The sequence below is a fragment of the Aethalodelphis obliquidens genome, unplaced genomic scaffold (assembly GCF_003676395.1).
Source record: "Aethalodelphis obliquidens isolate GAN/ISIS:26980383/991018 unplaced genomic scaffold, ASM367639v1 scaffold22, whole genome shotgun sequence".
Lineage (NCBI taxonomy): Eukaryota > Metazoa > Chordata > Mammalia > Artiodactyla > Delphinidae > Aethalodelphis > Aethalodelphis obliquidens.
Window position 1 is genome coordinate 8693562 of NW_020837966.1, and position 22856 is coordinate 8716417.

Below are 22856 nucleotides of genomic sequence, written 5' to 3' on the forward strand. Positions count from 1 at the left end.
CACCAATGGACATGAGTGCAGAAACAATGACTGCAATCATATGCTGTGCCTAAAATAACAATTACAAAAATAAACCTACAGCCTCAGTTAAATCGTTCACCTTTGTATGTTTTTTTCCCAAGACACAGAACATTTCCATTCTCAAAGATCCCTCGTATTGCCCATTTGTAACCAAACCCATTTCCCTCCCACCCCAGTTCCCTACCCATCCTTAACCACTCATCTGTTCTCCACTTCCATACTTCTGTCATTTTAATAATGCTATATACATGGAATCATACAACATGTAACCTTTAGAAACTAGCTTTTCTCACTCAGCATACTCTCCGGAGATGCATGCAAGTTTCTGTGTGGATTAATAGTTTATTCTTTTCAATGCTGAATAATCTCCATGATGTAGATGTACCACATTTCATTTACCCATTCACCTGCCCAGTCACATCTAGGTTGTACTTCTGGGCAGCTCTCAAATCTGTCCACTTCACTCCATCGGCCCTAAATCCAGCCCCCATTCTCCCTAACCTCTATTATTATGGGCATCATACTGGTTTCCCTGGTTTCCAGCTCTTTTCTAAACAGTGCCCACCTTTCTAATACCCAAATCAGATCTCCCAAAACCATCCTAGATTCTCTAGGGTTCCTTAGATTCCTGGATCTTACTCAGGCCTCCCCTCTCTCAAGAATCTCATTTGTTCATTCATTCAAAACAGTGAAATGGTTTTCCTGTAAGTGATTTATTCTAAAAAAAAATCTAATCTAAAAGCATTATTCTAACTCTTTAATAGCTTTATGATCAACAAAATAAAACTAACATCAGTGTTTTAAAATAGGAAAGTAAGTCTGTGACATATGGCATTAGTACTGCTTCATGAGGACAAGAAGAAAAATTGGAAATGTACAATAGGTACTACATTTCAGCAGGAGAGTCTTACTTATGAACCCCTTGAGAATGGGAATATCAACCATACCTTGCAAAGCTGCACTATGACTCATGAAACAGAGAAGCTGTACCTAACCAAACCATGACGACAGATAAGCTTAAACTTACCATTAGTTCATTCAGAGCCATGCATTTTTCTCAGAGACTCAGAAACTGTTCCAGAAACTGCCTACTTGACATATTCTGACAAATACCTAAGAACATACCATGACTAATTTCAGCCCCCCAAATCTTCTAGTACCCCTTCTCTAATTCATCCTTTTGAGACAACCCACAGTTCCGGCATGTGTTCACCCTTGCTGCAGCAGGCTAATAAACCTACCTTGGAATTCAAGTATGTTCCTGATGACCTTTAGTTATTAGGTTTTAGCAGAAAACAAAAAACAGAACAAAACAGGTAACAACAGCAAAACACCTAGGGAAAGGTATCAAAGATTGCACACCTAACTTTTGAACCTCTTGATAGAGGAGAAGGACTCAGGGAAAGAGGGGGAATGGGTGGGGTGCAGATTACCCAAGAAAATGGGCTTGTATATTATCTCTGTAGTTTTAAAAACATATATTAACATAGGTCTCATCAATTAAAAACTATGAGTAATCTTACAAAAGAAAAAAAATGCCTACTCTCAGGAGATGATTAAACACTTACATTGACTACCTGTATGATTCAATGTCAGACTAATATTTTTTGCATCTATCTTAACTTGTATTTTAAAAGAAGTATATGGAGGTTCTAATTAGAAATTAACTGAAGGCCACTTGGAATCATTATACTGTGGGAATTAAATGATACTGTTTGTGTGTTGTCCTTTTTTTAAAATCACTACGAGTTCAAGGAAAGCTTGGTTCTCACTGAAAGAGGCAAGAAGAAACAGCTTCTGACTAAATGTCTATGACTTCAGGGTGGGGCGCCATACAACCTCTCTCTCCTCCTGACATATTTAATTAATCGAATGCTCAGTGATTTTTTTTTTTCCTCCTCCAACAGCCCTACTCCGACCCTGAGCAATTTCTCCAGCCTTAGCTCCTCTGACTTTTGATCGTGAAAAACACAGCTAAGCACTTGATTATATTTGGCCATATTTTTCTCTTTCTCCAATTTCTCAGTTTCTATTTTTAGAAAGTACTTCTGTTATAACCTTTTTTTTTAACGTCTTTATTGGAGTATAATTGCTTTACAACGGTGTGTTAGTTTCTGCTTTACAACAAAGTGAATCAGCTATACATGTACATATATCCGCATATCTCTTCCCTCTTGCGTCTCCCTCCCACCCACCCTATCCCACCCCTCTAGGTGGTCACAAAGCACCAACCTGATCTCCCTGTGCTATGCGGCTGCTCCCCACTAGCTATCTATTTTACATTTGGTAGTGTATATATGTCAATGCTACTCTCTCACTTCGTCCCAGCTCCCCCTTCTCCCTTCCCCCTTCCCCCTCTCCGTGTCCTCAAGTCCATTCTCTACATCTGCGTCTTTATTCCTGTCCTGCCCCTTGCTTCCTCAGAACCCTTTTTTTTTTAGAGTCCATATATATGTGTTAGCATACACTATTTTTCTCTTTCAGATTTACTTCACTCTGTATGACAGACTCTAGGTCCATCCACCTCACTACAAATAACTCAATTTCGTTTCTTTTTATGGCTGAGTAATATTCCACTGTAAAATACTTCTATTATAACGTAATGTTCATCACAGTGTCTAGCACTGCGCCTTGAACTGAAGAGCTATTCAAAAGAAAACATCAACAACAAATGTTGTTGATTAGGACCAGTATGAACAACCGCATTGTAGAAAAACTTTGAAAAGTAATTCGCCATTTCAAAGGTGTCTTCATTATTCTCCAGTCTTCCAAGAATCAGATCTCACTGACATATAACTCATATTCCCAACTTGAGAACATTCTAAGGCTACATCCCTTCATCAAAGTTAATTGGGAGAAAGTGTCACTCACCAGAAAATTTCACCTAACTGAAAACTGAACTGAAGTGGCCAGGCTCAAACGGGGGCTGATCTGATTCTCATCAAGCAGCACTTTCAGGTATCATGGACAAGGCTGCCTTAAGCTGGAAAAAGCTTTGATACCATCAGTTTTACACCAGGATCAAAAAACAATTTTCAACTTTTATTTCAACGTTTGTTAATACGTCTCTCCCCTTTTCATCACAGTTATGAAAAACTCCTAATACTTGTGTTGCATGGGAACAAAGCTAGGGAGGACTTAAATTTCAGGTCAATTGGAGATAACATTTTTAAAATACTATCGTTGAGATTGATCACCGGGATACCTGGAAACTACCTTCTGCCAAATCAAACAGAAGCTGGAGGGATGGTAAATTCAAATCAATAAACCTGTGATGAAGACTATCCTAAGAATCTATTTGCACTTATTCCTAAAACTCTAATCACTATGCATGACATCCAAATTCCTACCGCAATAGATGTTTTCTCTGGGAGCAGTGCAGCAATGGCTAACAGGTTTCAGCTCTCTTGCCAGTTTTGGTTTTTTTTTTTAATTTTTAAATTTTATTTTATTTTTTTATACAGCAGGTTCTTATTAGTCATCAAGTTTATACACATCAGTGTATACATGTCAATCCCAATCGCCCAATTCAGCACACCACCATCCCCACCACCAACCCCACCCCCCACCCCCCGCCGCTTTTCCCCCTTGGTGTCCATACGTTTGTTCTCTACATCTGTGTCTCAACTTCTCTTGCCAGTTTTGATTGCCAGCTACTGCCTGCCACACAGTGCAGAGGAATTCTGAAGTTGCCTCTGGGCTTTGTGGAAGGGAAGAGCAGAATCCATCGGCAACATTTGCCAGTATGGCAAACTAGTGCTAATTGCTCTGGGTCCTCTCCCAGAACATGCATTGCTTGACACGTCGAAGGTTATGTTTCAGAACCCCCTTTGCAGTTGCACAGGGCCACATGACCAGCTGTGGGCCACTGGCTGTGATCAGCAGTAACATGCTCCACATCACTGCCCATGTGCACTTGCCAATGCCTCTCTTCCACAACTGTAGTAAACCTCAAGTCCTGAAATAAAGGTGCCACCAGTCAGCAGTGGAGTAAAATGGTGAGCCACCCCTCGGAGGAGAGCAGCTCTGGAGAGACCCCTGGAACCACGGTGGGACCTCCAAGGATGAGAAATAAGTGATGGTTGATTAAGCCTCAGAAATTTTGTTACTGTTGTTACTATTTTGTAACAATACATTATAACCCAGCCTGCTCTGACTTCTGCACTGACTCCCAGAGCAGGGATAGAAGGTAGGGGTGCCCAGTACTTGGCATTTCTTAGGGATCACAAATGAATAATCAGGAACACTGGTTGATCTTACATTTAAAACACCCACCACCACCATGGTGAATTTCCATCTGGCGTAATAAGAATTTCTGTGATCACACTGCTGAACTTCATTTTGCTCACTACCAACTGTGACTAGCACTTTGGCTCCTACCTGGCTCCTTTATCCTTGCTCTATTCTTTTCTCAAGCACACATATGTTCCAGAGCCGACTTGTCATATCATAATAATAAATACAATGTGTCTCTATAAAAAGCAAAAGGAAAAGTTGCCATTGCTGTGGCTCTTTTCAGTGCCTGTGAGCACGGTAACATATTGAACTTCTACATATTTCGGTCACAGGGTCACTTGTGGCACCCTATATTTTTCTAGATGAACTATAGTTGTTGTCAATGACATCAGGAAGATTCCTTCACATTTTTACTTATCTGTAACAGCAGGCTTCCGGTAGAAAAGGTGTCTAACATTAGAACAAATGATCATTTGAGAACGAAAGCTTGTGTTCTTCCACAGTGCTTACCAGACGCCAGGAACTGTTCCACGAGCTTTACTAGTATCAATGCGTCTAATACTCCCAACGGCCTTGGGAGATTTGCTACAATTTTTACTGCCATTTTACACATTAAAAAATCTAGTGTGTGCGTTTCAATGCTCACAAAAAGCACCGATTTTTTTCTCATCATAAACTAGAAGAGCATTCCCAGATGAAACAGAGAATGAGCAGCTGAATTTCAGGCAAACAACAAAAATCTCTTAGGGTAAGTATGTGCCGCCACGTATCACATGGGATATACTTACACGAAACAAATTTTAACTGAAATTTAACAAGAACCAACTTTTTGCGTTTTCCATCTTTCCTTCGCTCTACTCTTAAAACTGTGAATCCTAATAATTTCAAAACACATCCACTGACGAAATGGACATTAAAATACTGTAAAATCTTTTTAAAAATTGCATTTATCTGAAATTCAAATTGATCTGGGCTCCTGTATTCTTATTTGCTAAATCTGGAAACTCAAAATTAGAAGCAATATTTGAAATTTTCATCAATACTCGATATTTTTAACTTATTAAGCAACTAAGCTAAGCTGACTACACACGTCTCCATCAAAGAAAGTTAAAGAAGTTATGAGGGAAAACAAAACCTTTCAATCTAGTCTATGATAAAAATAAATGCCAAAAACATTTCATTATAAAATTTGCTTTTACTTTCCTACTACTCAGCCTATGACACTTGAGAAGGATCCAGATGTTGATATATGATTCTGCCAATTGTCACATTTTTTTTATATCTGAATTGGTGAAAATCCTACCTGTGAGTCACTAAAGCATTCACTTTGTTTGGATTTGGGGGTGAGGCTTGCAAGAAAACACAGAATATTCTTTTTTCTTTTTATTACTTTTACAGCATGAATATTCTAGCTCAGGCAGAGATGAAAGGACATAATAAATAGGAAACACTGCTCTCCCAATGTTTGCCTGAAAAAGTCCTTGTCAGTCACACTCAGTAAAGTGCATCAAAAATAATGCTTACCACGGCAGGAGCCTGTGCTGAGTTTAACATTCTGGGGACAAACAATGAAATAAGTGTAGAGTGAGACTGATAAAATTTTCAAATCTGAGGTACCTGAGAATAAAGTGCTTCCAGAGACTCTTAATAACATCATTTTAAACTCTTGGTCTCCCTTTCGGGGTCTATTTCATGTAGGGCCGTGAGTTATTGCCGACAAGCTAATATCTACTCTCAGCACAAGCACAGTATGTCTCCAATCGCCATTCGTCAAGAGCTTCAAAACAATGTTTATCTTTCTGCTTGTTGTGAATATTAATAAATTAAGATCTTTAAACTGTCTAGAAAGAAGAAAAAACTGCCAAGAGCTCCGGTGCAGATGATGTATTTACATACATTAGAGAAGTACCATTAACAGTAATTAATGGTGCTTTCACATCGCAAAATGCATTGCAATTGACTGCCGATTTGTTTTGGAGGTGTTTGCAATCATAAAACAAATCTCATCCTAAATGGATACTTAGTAATTTTTAATAATTTTAAACTGTGATGCTCTATTCAATGCTTTAGCAATTACACACTGTTTTTTGAAGAAAGTTTTTTAAATTTAGAATTTTTATTGAACGTTATTAAAGTTAATGAGACTGCATTACTTGTGTTCTACCTTAATTCACAATGTTTTTAAAGGTCATGAAGGCTAATGTAAAAATTTTGAAAAAAAGCAAATTCAGTCAGTTAATGACTATACAATTAAAACATAATTCCACTACTCTCTTCCCCCCCGCCCACTATATTCTGAAGGAACCCACATTTAGTAACATGGTATGTCTTCATGAGCGGTTTTAAAAATGAAAAGTTTAGGACATGTGACCATTAGGAAGTAGAACAGACACAACTGTTGAGAAGAATTTCACTAACCCCTGATTCTCTTCTGACTTGGTATGACTTTTGATTAGAACTAGAGTACGCAATGCCTGGCAAACTACACTAAAGGATATTTATATCAACTGAACTTCTAAAGAAGTTAAAATTAGAAAAGATATATCCCCTAAGTCAATACATCCTGCAATATTTCCCTGGTGACTTAAGTCTCATTTTGGTTGAGAAAACTAAGAGTAAAATAGAAAATACATTTGCTCTGAGGGTGCCAAGGCCATATGGAATAGAAATTTGAGCTAAAATAAACCTGTCTGTAGTCTTTCCATGCAAGAAGGAAACTGTAAAAACAGATTTGGGGCGATCCTGATATGAGTTACTAAGATATCATTTGCAAGCCTCTTCAATGTCTCTTTCAGTCCACTTTATTTCCACCAGGAACAACTGCTTAACCCTTTGAGAGTAGTTCTTTGTAACAATTCCTCACAACAATATACCTGCAAAATTAAACTGAGTCTCTTGGACCATTCACAGTATGGTAAGAGAGCATATAAGGCAATAATTCTAAATATACAAGAAACAAATATTTCACAATTTTACAAATTTAAGAAAATATGTAGGAGGAGTACCAAACTTGGCATGTTTAAAAATATACTTGGTGCTTGTCAACTCTCAAATAGTACAGACATATTGTTTGTATTATCAATGATAACAAGAAAATCACAAAGAATTAATCATGAGTATCTGCCTTCATCTTAGGATCACAATAACAAGGCCGACATGCTGCATTTCTGCTGCGATGAGGCAAAAATCTAACACATGAATCCTATGAAGACAAAGCTCATCATTTTTATGTGTTTTTGAAGAATTCCAAATCAAGAAATCATGTCCCATTTTTGAGATGAACGCTTCCTTCTACCCCACATAACAAAGATGAGAGCATAAAGAGAAATTTTTGATATATGTGAGTAACTAGATGTACATATGCTGACTTCAGTAAGGCTCTAATCTCAGAGATAAGGAGCCAGTAGAGAAGTGTGTCTCCAGTAAATTAGCTCCTAAAAAATTTGAACCTCCTTAATATCTACAGAAAAATCTTATTTAAAAAAATGGTAAATTCACCAAGCACACACCATTTTGTCATCGAACCTTTGATTTCTGTCATTTGGCACTCCTTAATTCCAAAAGACAAGATTGATAGAGATCATCTGCTCAAAGCAAGACAGTGAGATGATATCCAATACAAGACCTAAACATTTCAACTCCATTGTCACTGATACAAGGGAACATGAGTTCCAGGAAGGAAAAACTGAATGCCATGCTTGGATTTTTGCCATGGAGAAAAATCTACTCTAGCATGTGTTGTATGACGCTGATACTTACTTTGAGTAGGTTTTTAAAATGATACCTGCTACAGTTATCATGGATCCATGCATCCTTAAAGTCTTACAGGTTACAGAATAGCAGGGGCAAATATTTTTATAAGCCACATGGCACTGTTGTCGTTTTGTTCCCTGGAGGAAGAGATACTTTTCCAACTATTACACTACCTTTCTATTCCTGGGGTCAGTTGAATCTGGTCATGATCCTGGACAAAAACTGTGATGGAGAATTGGTTTTCTGTGACGGAGATTCCTGGAGCTCATACTCTGGATGTGCGCAGACTTTTAAGGCAACCATGGCCAATCGAGGTAGAGAAGGTGAGGGCACTGCTATTTGCAAGAACATGCAGGTGGTGCTCGATCGTGATGATCAGTACTGATGATGACAACAGCTGCTGACATTTACAGAGGGAGTGCAATGCCATGTACAACATGCACAAGGCTTTAACATGTCACCTTACCATATCCTCACAACACCATTGTGACTTAAAACTATTAGCAACACAACCTCACGGATGAAAAAATAAAGGCACAGTAGTTACCCGGCCCAAGTTCACTGGGAGTTGAACTCAAATCTGTTCATTTACTGAGCCCATGCTCTTCATCACCACAGTGCCAGCTGCGTAAGGAGTCAGACTCAAGTCAGTCACCACTCCACCTCTCATATAACCTTGGCCAAGTTACTTAACATCACAAAGCCTCAGTTTCTCCATCTGTAATGTGCAAATTATAGCACCACCTGCCTTACAGGTATCAGAAAAAACATTTCAAACTTGGAAATAGGCAAATGAGATTACTGGATTTCTTTAGTATAGTGTTCCCACTGCTGGGTGTGACTTTCTGTTTACAGGGCTATTTTACAACTGATGGGAGACAGTAACTTGTGTGAGCTCTTATGGACCAGCAGGACATTATCCTGTTCTGTATCTGGCCCAATAATCTATCAAATCTCACACACACACACACACACACACACACACACACACACACACAAAATCTCAAATTATTTTTGGACTAATTTTAACATCTTACTAGGTCCCTCACCCTCTTAAATTAATGAGCTGAATAAGATCTTAAACTGTGTTTATATTTGCACAACAGCCATGAAGTTGCCCTTCTGAAAAGTGATTTTTAACACTCGATTGTTCTGAGAATTAAGTGAGATGATGCATATGAAATGTTCAGCACAGGGCCTGTCACGTATGATTCAATTAACGTCATTTGTTAACATCATTGCTATGATCATCTCAATAATTGTCACCACCACTACCATACTATTTAAATTTTTAATGTTAAGAATTGTTTCTCTTTACTCATATTCAAATATTAACAGTGAACAGTTAATAACTAGTTCTGAGAATAGTTCCAAAATTACACTGTTACCCATAGCTGAAGCCACTTTACAATTTGGCCTTGAGAGCAGTTATTTTGCAAATTACACACAGTACAGAAATGGGGTTATTAAGGGATCCACTTTGGATGCACAGAAGGTTGTGCATCAGCCGGGCTGCCATCACCTCTGTTAAACAGGATTCATTAGAGTGATAACTGACAGTTGTTTCCCTTTCTAAGTGATTGCCCTGTAGTTCCATTATGTTCTGCCAAGGAAGTACTACTCATTAATTACCAATAAACTGAGTACCAACTGTGCTTGCAGTAGAAGGTTTGGAACTGTTAATCTTGGGGTGGGGAAGGTGGCAGGAAGAGGAGAACTCCACCTGGCCAGGTGCAGGAGACGCATGGCGAGAGGACATTATTACAGGAATGGGCGGGGAGGGACAGAGCTCCTGAGAGGATGGAAGACCTCTGCTTTTGAGGCCCCTGGTATACTGAGAAAAGCAGAAAGGAAGAAATCTCAAACCAGTGGTCCAAAAAGTATGCCTATCTTTAAAAAAAAAAAGCAAACTTTGAACAGGAAAAAATAAAATCAAAATAATTAAGATATTCCTAAGGTAATGACAGAACTTTTTAAATTTTAAAAAAATTTTTTTAATGAATTTATTTATTTATTTTGGCTGCTTTGGGTCTTCGTTGCTGCATGCGGGCTTTCTATTGTTGCGGCGAGCGGGGGCTACTCTTCGCTGCGGTGTGCGGGCTTCTCGTTGCGGTGGCTTCTCTTGCTGTGGAGCACAGGCTCTAGGCACGTGGGCTTCAGTAGTTGTGGCACACAGGCTCAGCAGTTGTGGCTCATGGGTGTAGTTGCTCTGTAGCATGTGGGATTTTCCTTTTTTTAAATTCAAAGTACGTGGCAGGTGAATGGTCAAGAGGTATGGCAGAGGGCTTTTTGCATTCCAGCCAGAACACTTCTGTAACTCTCCTCTTTTGGAAATAATATCTAAAATCTAAATTGAGGCTTTTTGTGAAAATGCAGGCTGAAGCCCGAGGGTTGAGCCCTCTTCCCTCACCCCTCAGACCCTGAGCTCCGACTTTCAATGAACCATCTGGTAGCCTGTGCCCCAGAGCTGGGCTCCTTGCCTGCTTGCTTTGTCTTTCACTACAGAGCCATTAGGAGGCTCTTTCTAGAGATTCTGGGAGACACATCCTCGTTGCTCTCCAACTTCTTCCATCAGCCAAGTTGCATCCACAGCCACAATGGTCTTTTGGTTTCTCCAATTCCTGCCATGTATTACTTACTGTAATTTTTCTGAATGCAGTTCATCACACAAGCTATCAGTCGGTTTCACATTCAAGTGTCTCACCTCATCGATAAGACTGCACCTTCTTGAGGACAAGGACATGGCTGGGAAGGATAATTAAAAATTACAGAGGGCCACTGCTTTGAAATCTGTCTGGCCATGTGGGCACTTGGCAGAGTAGACAAGCAAGAACCACCTTTGTTTATTCCTCCAGCATTCCTCTACCTCAGGAAAGGGAGACCATTGCTTTTTTAAAATGTATTCCTTTTTTAAAGGTATTTGTGGATTTCTGGCTTCAGGAGAGCCCAAGACCTATCATCAGACGCCTCTGGACTCCCTGGTATGTGCAGACATCTGTTGGTATCTGAGTCCCTGTTCTACAGTGTTTTTAAAAAGAGGATCCTGGGTTTCCTTCACGATCAAAAGAGAGCAGTGCTCTCTCCAAGAGATTGGTGCTGAAAGGTGGGAGAATATAGTGAACTGGGGCAAGGGGCCAAGAATTGGGTAGAGGTCAAGGTCAGCCAAAGGCCAAGTGAGAAAGACTAACAGAACCAGCTAATCAGTAATGTATCGGGGCACTGAAGCAGAGGTAGGTGTGACAGAAGAGGGACAGACCAAAAGGCCTGAGGGACAAGGGCAGAGACGGGAGGTGGGCACTGCAGGCCTATTCTGTCAGCTCCCGAGGAAGCGAAGAGCTTCGGGAAACTAGAGAATACAGGGGGCTCCAGCTCAGCCCAGCTTGGCTTTAAAAAGGCACAAGGCCCAAGGCAAAAGCACTCCAGGCATTCTGGAAACACAAAGGGGCACCATTAGAGGAGAGGAAGGAAAATTTCAAAAATTTTAATTTGGAATTAATTTCAAATGTATCCCCAAATTCCACGAACCAGATAGCACAAGGAACACCTAGCTACACCCCAGATCCATCTTGAGTTAACATTTTCCCCATCTGCTTATCATTTGTACTTTCTCCCTATACACATACTGTTTATTTCCTGTCCTTATTTTGAAAATGTTTCATTCAGTGTGCATTTAAGAATAAGGACAATTTCTCTTATCACCACAGTACAGCAACCAGCTTCAGTAAATGTAACATTGGTACCATATTTTATCTAATCCACCATCTTCTTCCCCAGTTTTGTCTATTAACTAGTGATGTCCCTTATGGCATTCTCCCTGTCCATTGTAAGATCTAGTATAGGCTCTCATTTAGGGCCCCTGTCTCTGTAGTCTCCTTTGATCTCAAACATTTCTTTGACTTTTTTTGTTTCACAATATATCCCCACTTGTACCTTCAACATACTTTTTTTTTTTTTTTAATAGAACTATTCCTTACTGGGGTTTCTCTGATGTGTCCTGGAGATTGGATTCGGGTTACATATTCCTGGCCCCAAAACTGTACTGGCCACATTGTGCCCTTCTCAGGGCATCACATCAGGAGGGACACGATGATTGCCCTTCACTGGTGATCTTTCAATTCTCATCACCGGTCAAGATGTTGTCAGCTTTCTCCACTGCAGAGTTCGCGGAGAGTCGCCACAGTTTCCTGCTTCAACAGTGCTTGGACGGAACCCGACGCTCGTCCCCCGCTCCGGCCGGCCGCCCAGCCCCAACCCTCGCCACCACCTCACGGCGCCCTCCGACCGCCCCAAGGTCCCCGCTGCCGCCTCTCCTCGGCCGCCCGCCATGACGACCGCGTCCCACTCGCAGGGGCGCCAGCACTACCACCAGCACTCGGAGGCCGCCGTCAACCACCAGATCAACCTGGAGCTATATGCCTCCTACGTCTACCTGTCCGTGTTGTATTATTTTGACCGCAGTGATGTGGCTTTGAAGAACTCTGCCAAATACTTTCTTCATCAATCTCGTGAGGAGAGGGAACATGCTGAGAAACTGATGAATCAGCTGCATAACCAACAGGGTGGCCGAATCTTCCTTCAGGATATCAAGAAACCAGACCATGATGACTGGGAGAATGGGCTGAATGCAATGGAATGTGCGCTACGCTTGGAAAAAAGTGTGAATCAGTCACTACTGGAACTGCACAAACTGGTCACTGACAAAAATGACCCCAATTTGTGTGACTTCATTGAGACTCATGACCTGAATGAGCAGGTGAAATCCATCAAAGAACTGGGTGACCACATAACCAACTTGCCCAAGATGGGGGCCCCCGAATCTGGCATGACAGAGTATCTCTTTGACAAGCACACCCTGGAATACAGAGATAATGAGAGCTAAGCCTTAGGCTGGCTTCCTGTAGCGACAGGGGTGACTTCCCTGCATCAAGGCAGTGCATGCGTGTTTGGGTTACCTTTACCTTTTCCGTAAGTTGTACCAAAACATCTACGAGTTCTTTCCTTAGCACCATTCCTTCAAATAAAGTAATTTGGTACCTCCCCCCCAGCAAAAAAAATATTCTGATTGTGTATTAGACAGGACGAGGATTTCGTTCACTATGTTCACACTGACAAACTATACACATTTTTAAAAGCTTAAAAGTGTGTTTTGTTTGTTTTAAATAATGACACATGTTTAGGACCAGCATGTAATTGTTCACTTTGCACCGTTTACCACTCTGGGCTGTGAGCTTTTATTATGCAAAAGCTGTGGTCTGTGAGCCATTGTTTGTCTGCGCTCCTTCCGCCCTCTCAATAAAACAACACATACAATAACCAATAAACATGCTGCTTTTAAAATGCGGTCCAGAAGTGGATTTTCACATTTTGAAGCGCATCACAGGCTGTCTAAGCTAAGAGACATTTGAAATCAATTGATACAACATACACGCTTTTACAGTTGAGAAAATCAAGGCCTAGGGAGGAAAAAGTGCACGGTGTCATGTAAAACAACAGTTCTTTACGAATGATTATAAAATCAATTTAAGGGGCCATGGCTGGCATATTTTAAGTTGAAATAAAAAATGTCTGAGTGCTCAGCATACAGCAAGGGTAAATACTGTTTGGTGCAACTTTTGTTTTAACTACATGTGTTTATGAGCACGTATGCTCCTCTTCGTTGGGTAATGATATTCAATCTATTTCTTACTGAAGGTCCTGGTTAAAAACCTTTTAAAAAAAAACAAAAAAACTCCATGAGAACCTACGTCTTCCAACTTAAGAACCAGTGATCATTCTACTAGAAAAGTTCTTCTTTAACTTTAGTGTGAAAATAAATAAAGGTTGAAATGCAGTTTCTATTTCAAAAGGTCTGGGTTGGGATCTGAGAATCCGTATTTTGCATAGGCCCGCGGGTGATAATAAGCCACTGGTGTTGGCTTGTGGACACCTTTGAGAAGCATGGTGGAAACGCTATATCCCAGGATGGACCTAGTTTACTGTGAAGGATATCTACATGAAGTAGGTATCAAATACATATATATATATATATATATATATTACATTTGTTAACAATTTAAATATGAATAACTAATTCTTGGAAATGTTTAGATTAAAACAAAACCCAAGAAACCTTCTACAGAGAATCAGCTCAACTCGCAGCCCAGAAAATGTGCTTACTGTGATAGTCCTAAGAATGTAGGGACTTCTAGTATTCATGATACGCCACACATGAAAACCAACGCACCAAGAATCCCGAGGGTTGGGATTAGTTCCCCCAAATTACAGATGAGCAAACACATTCAGACATCTTATTTTGTCCAAGGTCATACTGCTTGAGAACAGAAGGGAATGGATTAGAACCTAGCCAATTCCTAAGGTCATGCTTCTGTTATACTCACAGCCCCACACGTGGATATTATTTGTACACATAAACATGCTTTAGACGTGACACATATACAGATATGCACGTTAGCATTTCTCTAAGCAGTCTACAGTTTTCAAGAGTCAGAGATCAGTGAGAGGAAACAAATGTGTTCATCAAACTCTAGAATTGTGTGCCTTCTGATGTAGCTCAGGCAACACCATTAATATTGTCAAAATTAAAGGGGTCTCTTCAAAACAGTCCCGTTCGGCTGGGGGGAGGGAGTTAGAAGACTGGGGGGGAAAGAGTGAGCAGCAAATGACAAGCACTACAAACAAGATTCCATCATCTATAACTTAGATTTCATGCAGTATATTTAGTGCACACCCTGGCACTTTATACAAATAGCTTGTCACGTAAAGTGCAAACAACTCTCTTTTGACAAAGTGATACGGCTTTGGAGCTGGGTTAACTGCTTTACATACTGCAAAGCTCTTTAAGTGACAAATGAAAGCAGAGTCTTGAAATTACAATGATATGGAATTACTGCACAAATTCTTTCTGGTTTGATGGGGGTTGTGGGGAGGGAGCAAAAGGATAGCATTCTGCAATTAATTAAAAAGAAAATCTGAGAGGATATGAAGTCAGAGGTTTCTAATCTTGACTCTGTAAAATGGACTTTGAAGATACTGGCACAAAATTGAGATATGGTCCCAAAAACTTCAAATGAGATGTACAATGTTGTTTAAAGATCTGGCTGAAGTGCTTCTTTTGACCTAAATTATGCCCAGCACGGGTGCAGTAATTATCTCTGCTAGAGATGTTTGGTGTGCTGGCATTGAAACCTTTCGATATGTTTGATAATGTAGCTTTTTGTGTACACACACTGCTTGCCCAAGCTGTCTACATCAGTGGCATGTTCAAATGAAGCCAAATAATTTAAAAGGCTCTGCTTTCACGCTGGCTTTATTTAGCTTGAATAAACATTGCCAGTCCATCTCATATAAAACCTCACTTCATAAATGCAGCTGCCCTGTGCTCATCTCTTAATAAGGATTTGTACAAAGAGACCGGTTGGGCAACATAGCTCTGATAGATGATTAATAAGAAATATAGGATTTCTTTCTTAAAAATCATACTATGACCATAAGAGGGAAAATTCATTATCCATAAATCAAAAGGAGCAAAGGATTTCAGTTGTATCAGAAGCCTTATCTGACTTCAATCTGACAGTTAACTTTAGGCCGTAAATGATTAAATAAAAGTCTAAGTTCACCCAAGCCTGGCAAAAATAAAACTCAAAGCCCAGAAACTTCAAATAACATAAGAAAAAGTCACAGAATTTTCAACCTCAAAAAGAAATGGAGAGGAGATGTATGATAGGATGGAAACTGTGATTTCAGATGGAGGGTCTCTTTTGCTGTTTGTGTTTTTCAGAACTAGATTTAAATTTTGCAATACCTTCCAACAGAAAATAAAGTTTTGAGAGTAATGTGACCGATTTTAACTTTTTAAAGAAAACTTTTAAATTGAGATATTGTGTCTATAAAATGTGGTGGCAAAATCTTTAACATCCCTTCCAGTGACAGGTAGGGGGTCTGTCTCCTTGAGTCTGGTGGGCTCGGTGAGTACTCTGACCAAGAGAATTCAGCCAAACTTACTCTGCCCAGGTCTTAAGAAACTGTTGTGTCTCCACTTACTCTCTTAAAACACCAGCTCTTAAAGTCATGAACTGTTCTAAGGTAAGAAGTCTGACCATCTTGAGGTCAACATGTCCCGAGAAAGCCCATTTAGATAGCCCCAGGGGGTGGGGCGGGGAGAGAGAAGGCGCAGGGGCGAACCTAACTGACTTTCTGCCATTGGAGTCGCCCCAGTCGAGGTACCAGACTTTACTGGATGAGATAATCCAATCATCCTTGCACTGCCCTTTGCGAATCCCTGACCCACACCATTGTGAGATATAATACCAACAAACTGTTTTCAGCTGTTACGTTTTTCAATGGTTTATTACCCAGCAATAGGTATCCAGAACATATAGTAAGGTGGGATAATCTTAAGTGTGCCACTCTGCATTTTTGCATATGTATACACACAGGTAACCAGGACCCAGACAGTGAAACACTGTGTTTCCATTACTCCAGAAGACTCCCTCTGCCCCTTCCCAGACAGTGCCCTCAATAAACTACCTCCCACCTACACACACACACACACACACACACACACGTAAGTGCTATTCTAACTTCTATCACCATTGGTCAGTTCTGTCAGTTCTTGAATTTTCCAATACAGTACATCATACAGTAGGTACTCTTCAGTAGCCAGCTTCTTTCATTCAACTGTCTCTGAGATTCATTAATGTTGCTGCATGGGACAGTAGGTGGTATGCTTTCAACTGCTGTGAAGTATTCCATTTTACAAGTCTACTACATTTATCCATTTGGTGACTGAAGGACATCTGGGCTGCTTCTAGTTTGGGCTTTTCTAAAGAAAGCTGTTATGAACATTCTTCTCCAGTCTTTTGGTGGGTAAATGCATTCATTTTGGGGGTATAAACCTAGGAGTAGGGTTTCTGAACTTCGGGGTAGGGTGTATGTTGACAAAGGATGAGTTCAGATTCTGACTACTTAGGGATCTGCTCATCAGCGTTGTGTTGTAGTTTCTTCTGTCCCTGTATCTAGCAAATATTGAGAAATAATCATGCCAAGCCTTAAATTAAGCTATTTATGATTTGTCCTTCCATATTTGACCTCTCCTGACTAACTGCACAGTAGTATTGTTCTCAACAATGTCTACTGTCACGAAGATGACACTGTTCTTGGAAAAATCCTATCAGGCAAAGTCAACCTCTAAAATGGCATTGTAATAAATATGCAGAAATGTCACTTTTTGCATTAGCCCAAAGGTTTTGTATAGCTTAAGGATATATGCAGTAAGCTAACTATAAAAATAGAAACTTGACAGTGGGTATGTACGTGTGTGTCAAAATAATATTACTCTTCCTGGGAGTACGGAAGAAAAAATGACACAATACCCACCCACATGATTTTTATAGATCTGCCTCTTTGCCAGATGTCACCTTTTATAAGCTGCTTTATAAAAACATGACAGTGTAAGTGCAATAGTGTGTTTACTGCTTGATAAACTTTAGTAATAAACTTAGGATTGGCTGGAAATTAAAGCCTTAGGGAACCCGTTCATTAAGCATTTAGGACAAGTGAATAAACAAAAAATGCAAACTGTTAAGTGCTCGATGTATGCAGATCAAGGTACTGGCAGCAAGCACTATTTCTCAGTAGGTATGTCTTACAGAAATATCTGCCAGTTTCCGTGCCACTGAGCTAAACACATTACAGCCAAACCTAAAGGATGCCGCTCGCAGCGCTACCAATTGGAGTGAAATCCAGAACCTTAACAAACGCTATAGGCTCACTAGAAACACATTAAGCCTTTTCCTAAAGTGTTCTGTAACTCAGCACAGCATATCTTACATATGGCAAACGGCATTTCCAACAACTATTTTTCTGAAAAGACTTCAGGAATTTCTTAAATAGCACACACTATTTTCTTTATTGGTGGGGTATATATAGCAGTGTTTCTTGAAGAATACCCTGAGGATTGTTGAATTATCTATAGTGACTGGTAAAAACAGAGATTCCAGAGTCCACTCTTAACTGACTGAAACAAAATCTCTGAGGTAAGAGGCCCAAGAAACAATGTTTCATTAAGTGACTCCAAATGATTCTTATTCACAATAAAATTTGTAAACCACAGCCGTACAGGAGTCTTAAAATAAATTTTCAGGGCAAAGTATACGTTTCCAGTAATGTGTCAATTTGAAGTGAATAATATATATTCTTAAAACCTTAAGGTTCAATTTTTTACTCAACTTTAGATTTTAAAAGAATCAAACAACTTGTATCCATTTAAATTACTTTCTTCCTTATAGGTATGTACGAGGATCAATCAAACAAAGTCTAGTTAAGGACTTTTGAAAATCAATCCCTGTAACAAATACATACATCACTAAACTTTTCTGAGGATTCTACTTACTCTGGGACTGACATTTGTAATCTTTGATAAACATGAAATGCAGCAACTCTCAAAATGAAACCATCCCTTTATCAGAGGGTCTATTAGAATTCCTCTGTTTCTCATTAGATTTTTCTGTTGCTTACTCTTCACAATGAAATCCAACCATACCCAAATTTCATGGATGCTGCAATAGTTAACTACCACAAAGTGACCGACATGCAGTTTGCGTGGGATGGAGCCTCATAAAAACGCTAATAAAAATATTAAAATAATGATATTATCTTTCTGTTAACAAATCACTACACCAAGGAGACAGCTATTATGCAGGAGAAACTGTCAAAACTCCATAGGTGCTACAGAACATTAGTACTGGGAATTACTAATCCAAGATTCCATATTGGCCACCTAAAAAAGCTCAACACATCCTTACACAATGCAGCGACGAAGCAGTAGAGGATTTTCTGGACATGAGACATACTGAAAATCCTATCAAATCACAATAAGAAGCAAAGAGTGCCTGCCTCTTTCCTTGGAAGTTAAAAGGAAGATTTTCTTCTCTGAAAAGAACAGCACTGAATCAAGAGTGAAATAGAAATCAGAAAAATCAACTATGGGGAAAGCTGAAGAGAAAGGTATGGGATTAGTAGAGGGAGATGTTCCTTCATAAAAAGAACCTAGTTGTTTAAAAAGAGAGAAAGAGAAAGAAAGAAAAAAAGCCTTCAGGAAGCAGTGAAATATATCAAGTAAATTCCACCCAAGTCCCAAGTCTCTATCCTTTGGGCCTTGTCACAACACATACACCTCATCAGAAGGGTCAAAACCACAATTACTGGCATCCTGAACATGTGATGTGATGGAGGGAGCATCACATTCCTCGTCAGCAGAACTATACTCCTGTTGGACTATAGTACTCATTACCTGACATTTTATGAGTTTACGTACCTCTGTATTAAGTTCCTATTAGTGCTGTAACAAGTTAACTATAAACTTCATGGCTTAGAAAGACACAGATTTATTCTCTTACAGTTTTGGAGGCCAGAAGTCTGAAGTCAGTTTCACAGGGCTGAAGGCAAGATGTTGACTGGGCTGCTTCCTTCTGGTGGCTTGAAGGGGAGAATCCATTTCCATGCCTTTTTCAGTTTCTAGTGGCGGCCTGTATTCCTTGGTTTGTGACCCCTTCTGCAATCTTCAAAGAGCATCACTGCAATCTCTGCCTCTGTTGTCATATTTCCTTTTTTCTAATGCTGACTCTCTTGCCTCCCTCTTACAAAGACCCTTTAATTATGCTGGGCCTACCCAGATAATTTGGGATATCTCATCTCAAGATTCTTTTTTTGTTGTGTTTTGGGTTTTTTTCGTTTGTTTTCTTCCTTTTTTTTTTTTTTTTTTTTTTGCAGTACGCGGGCCTCTCACTGTTGTGGCCTCTCCCATTGCGGGGCACAGGCTCCAGACGCGCAGGCTCAGCAGCCATGGCTCACGGGCCCAGCCGCTCTGCGGCATGTGGGATCTTCCCAGACCGGGGCACGAACCCGTGTCCCCTGCATTGGCAGGCGGACTCTCAACCACTGCACCACCAGGGAAGCCCCTGTTTTATTTTTTAATAGATCTTTATTGGAGTATAATTGCTTCACAATACTGTGTTAGTTGCTGTTGTACAACAAAGCGAATCAGCCATATGCATACACATGACCCCAAATCCCTTCCCTCTTGAGCCTCCCTCCCATACCCCCTATCCCACCCCTCTAGGTCATCGCAAAGCACTGAGTCGACCTCCCTGTGTATGCTGCTGCTTCCCACCAGCCAACTATTTTACATTCGGTAGTGTATATATGTCAATGCTACTCTCACTTTGCCCCAGCTTTGCCCTCCCACCCCATGTCCTCAAGTCCATTTTCTCTGTCTACCTCTTTACTCCTGCCCTGCAACTAGGTTCATCAGTACCATTTTTTTCTTTTTAGATTCCATATATATGTGTTAGCATACGGTATTTGCTTTTCTCTTTCTGACTTACTTCACTCTGTATGACAGACTCTAGGTTCACCCACCTCACTACAAATAACTCAATTTCGTTTCTTTTTATGGCTGAGTAATATTCCATTGCATATATGTGCCACATCTTCCTTATCCATTCATCTGTCGATGGACGTTTAGGTTGGTTCCATGTCCTACTGTAAATAGTGCTTCAGTGAACATTGTGGTACATGTCACTTTTTGAATTATGGTTTTCTCAGGGTATATGCCCAGTAGTGGGATTGCTTGGTCATATGGTAGTTCTATTTTAGTTTTTTAAGGGACTTCCACACTGTTTTCCACAGTGGTTGTATCAATTACATTCCGACCAACAGTGCAGGAGGATTTCCTTTTCACCACACCCTTTCCAGCATTTATTGTTTCTAGATTTTTTGATAATGGCCATTCTGACTGGTGTGAGGTGATACCTCATTGTAGTTTTGATTTGCATTTCTCTAATGATTAGCGATGTTGAGCATCTTTTCATGTGCCTCTTAGCCATCTGCATGTCTTCCTTGGTGAGATGTCTATTTAGGTCTTCAGCCCATTTTCTAACTGGATTGTTTGTTTTTTTGAAATTGAGCTCCATGAGCTGTTTGCGTATTTTGGAGATTAATCCACTGTCTGTTGTTTCATTTGCAAATATTTTCTCGCATTCTGAGGGTTGTCTTTTTGTCTTGTTTATGGTTTCCTTTGCTGTACAAAAGCTTTTAAGTTTAAGTCCCATTTGTTTATTTTTGTTTTTATTTCCATTACTCTAGGAGGTGGGTCAAAAAAGATCTTGCTGTGGTTTATGTCAAAGAGTGTTTTTCCTATGTTTTCCTCTAAGAGTATTATAGTGTCTGGTTAAGTGTTTAATCCACTTTGAGTGTACTTTTGTGTATGGTGTTAGGAAGTGTTCTAATTTCATTCTTTTAAATGTAGCCGTTCAGTTTTCCCAGCTCCACTTATTGAAGAGGCTGTGTTTTCTCCATCGTATATTCTTGCCTCCTTTGTCGTAAATTAGGTGCCCATAGGTGCATGGGTTTATCTCTGGGCATTCTATCTTGTACCACTGATTTAAATTTCTGGTTTTGTGTCAATACCATACTGTCTTGATTACTGTAGCTTTGTGGTATAGTTTGAAGTCAGGGAGCCTGATTCCTCCAACTCCATTTTACTTTCTCAAGATCACTTTAGCTATTCAGGGTCTTTGTGTTTCCATACGAATTGTAAAATTTTTTGTTCTAATTCTGTGAAAAATACTATTGGTAGTTTGATAGGGATTGCATTGAATCTGTAGATTGCTTTGGGTAGTATAGTCATTTTCACAATACTGATTCTTCCAATCCAAGAACATGGTATATTTATCCATCTGTTTATGTCATCTTTGGTTTCTTTCATCAGTGTTTTATATTTATTGAGTACAAGTCTTTCACCTCCTTAGGCAGGTTTATTCCTAGGTATTTTATTCTTTTTGTTGCAATGGTAAATGGGAGGGTTTCCTTAATTTCTCTTTCTGATTTTTTGTTGTTGGTGTATAGGAATGCAAGATTTCTGTGCATTAATTTTGTATCCTGCAACCTTACCAAATTCATTGATTAGTTCTAGTAGTTTTCTGGTGGCATCTTCAGGATTTTCTGTGTATAGTATCATGTCATCGGCAAACAGTGACAGTTTTACTTCTTCTTTTCCAATTCGTATTCCTTTTATTTCTTCTTCTTCTCTGCTTGCTGTGGCTAGGACTTCCAAAACTAGGTTGAATAAGAGTGGCAAGAGTGGACATACTTGTCTTGTTCCTGATTTTAGTGGAAATGCTTTCAGTTTTCCACCATTGAGAATGATCTTGGCTGTGGGTTTATCATATGTGGCCTTTATTATGTTGAGGTAGGTTCCCTCTATGCCCACTTTCTGGAGAGTTTTTATCATAAATGGTGTTGAATTCTGTCAAAAGCTTTTTCTGCAACTATTCAGATGATCACATGGTTTTCATTCCTTAATTTGTTAATGTGCCATATCACATTGATTGATTTGCGTATATTGAAAAATCCTTGCATCCCTGGGATAAATCCCACTTGATCATGGTCTATGATCTTTTAATGTGCTGTTGGATTCTGTTTGCTAGTATTTTGTTGAGGATTTTTGCATCTATGTTCATCAGTGATATTGGCCTGTAGTTTTCTTTCTTTGTGACATCGTTGTCTGGTTTTGGTATCAGGGTGACGGTGGCCTCATAGAATGAGTGTGGGAGTGTTTCTCCCTCTGCAATTTTTTGGAAGAGTTTGAGAAGGATCGGTGTTAGCTCTTCTCTAAATGTTTGATAGAATTCGCCTGTGAAGCCACCTGTTCCTGGACTTTTGTTTGTTGGAAGATTTTTAAATTACGGTTTCTATTTCATTGCTTGTGACAAGTCTGTTTATGTTTTCTAATTCTTCCTGGTTCAGTCTTGGAAAATTGTACCAAGAATTTGTCCATTTCTTCATGG

At 39.7% G+C, this 22856-nt stretch overlaps 1 protein-coding gene and 1 pseudogene across 7 annotated transcripts in view; one reads left to right on the forward strand and one right to left on the reverse strand.

Moving 5' to 3' along the window:
• Positions 1–22856, reverse strand: part of FHIT (fragile histidine triad diadenosine triphosphatase) — a 1436343-nt gene that overhangs the window by 541305 nt on the left and 872182 nt on the right. The window lies entirely within an intron of this gene.
• On the forward strand, positions 11877–12958 carry LOC113628051 (ferritin heavy chain pseudogene; annotated as a pseudogene).